The sequence below is a fragment of the Perca flavescens genome, chromosome 2 (assembly GCF_004354835.1).
Source record: "Perca flavescens isolate YP-PL-M2 chromosome 2, PFLA_1.0, whole genome shotgun sequence".
Lineage (NCBI taxonomy): Eukaryota > Metazoa > Chordata > Actinopteri > Perciformes > Percidae > Perca > Perca flavescens.
Window position 1 is genome coordinate 5,141,233 of NC_041332.1, and position 1,835 is coordinate 5,143,067.

A 1,835-nucleotide genomic window follows, 5' to 3' on the forward strand; every position below is an offset into this window, starting at 1 on the left:
TCTGTGGGGACAGATGCTGTGGTGGGATGGTGCATGCTAATCAGTGTGTGTGGCCCCGAAACAAAAGATGGCAGCTGGGCGACACAGAGCCGGACAGACCGGCCAATGATTACCACAAACACTGCTGGAGGCAGCTATATACGCTCGGGACAACAGACTAGGGCTGGGTTAAGATCATCTGTTCTCCAATTATAATCCATCTCTGTTTGAGTGATCGGATCCAGAAAAAACAATCTTTAAATGACTGTCTGTCTGTCTGTCATGTTTAGTCTTGTTCACTGAAAAGTAGTTTTTAAGGTTAATTTTTAAATGTAAACATTAACCTTTGTGCATTATAACAAAATAATGTTTGAGGGTTGCTCCTCGCTTGTACAATTCACAGCACAAGTTCTCAGAATCTCTTTCATATCCAAGATAAACTGGTGTTGTAACTGAAAAAATGTCCCTAAACTAATTGATATCAAATTGAAAAAATGTCGACTATGATCAAAGTAAAAGTATATATATATATATATATATATATAGTATATTATAATTATTCTATAGTGGTTAAATAGCTAACTTAAAACAGACATAAGTGCCACACACACGGGCACACGCATATGCACATGCACACACACTCACTCACTCACTCACTCACACACACACACACACACACACACACACACACACACACACACACACACACACACACACACACACACACACACAAGGAAATATAGAAACACTATAAGCTATAAAAGCATTATATTTACATTATAAGTCACTATAGGGATATTAAAGTGATGTCTGTGGATGTTATGATATATTAATAAATACAATATAGACTAAGATAGCGATACCAAAAACACACCAGAATTAAACCCAATTACATTAACTTAGGAACATTATAGCATTATGAAATAAGAAATTTGCAATTCATAACTTTAAATTATGGACGTTTTAGATTAAAACAACTTGTGGAAATATTAGCTGTTAGTACGTTAAGGTTATGAGGAAGCTACCGCAGTTAGCTAACGTTAGTTAACGTTAACTACATTTGAATTTTGGACGGTTACAGTTAAGAACACAGCACGTTTAATTCGTCAGTTGACGCTAAACTAGCTCGTCAGTTAGTTAGCTAGCATTTAGCATATTTGGCAGTTGGTGTCACAACAGTAAGAATGAAGATGTAATAACTTTTTAAACAACAAACTTACCAAAGTTACCGGTTCGTCCTAAAGCAGTTTCATCTCCCGGATGTGTCCGTTCCCGGTTACCGACAGTGTTAACCGTTTCTGAACAGAGCACCGGTAGTTTAACACGTTTTAAACGGCAGAGAACTCGTTAAATCGAACAAAAACTCAGTGAGCTTTGGCTCCGTCTCTGAACTGACATCAACTGCTGGATCTTCAGCGTAAACCATGGAAACCAACCGGACCTACTTCCGGTAAGCGTTTCAAAATAAAACGACCAAACTCACTACATGCATTTCAAAGGCGGTTCATGTTCAGTATATAATTATAGGGGATGTAGGCACAAATTAGTAATATTATATTCCAACAAGCATTATGCATTAGTTATTGTTTACTCAGTTTTTGTAAATAGGCCTAATAGTTGCAATATTTGTTATCTTTATAACCAGTGGTGTTACAGGGTTCATAGGCTACGTTTTGAAAAAAACCTGGAAAAGTTATGGAATTTGAAAAATGTAAATTCCAGGCCTGGAAAGGTTTTGGAAACATAATAAGACCCAGAAAGTTTTGGAAAAGTCATGGAATTTTTAAAAATAAATGTATTTTCACATTGTCTTAACCTCAACGTTGTATTTGGGGAGCGATATGATAAATCCCACT

At 36.5% G+C, this 1,835-nt stretch overlaps 1 protein-coding gene across 1 annotated transcript in view; it reads right to left on the reverse strand.

Moving 5' to 3' along the window:
• Positions 1-1,375, reverse strand: part of LOC114570973 (E3 ubiquitin-protein ligase pellino homolog 1-like) — a 38,713-nt gene extending 37,338 nt beyond the window's left edge. The window contains exon 1 of the mRNA XM_028601670.1: positions 1,200-1,375. The gene's annotated coding sequence lies outside the window, so the exon portion shown is untranslated. The remainder of the gene's footprint in view (positions 1-1,199) is intronic.
• Positions 1,376-1,835: the final 460 nt, after the last annotated feature.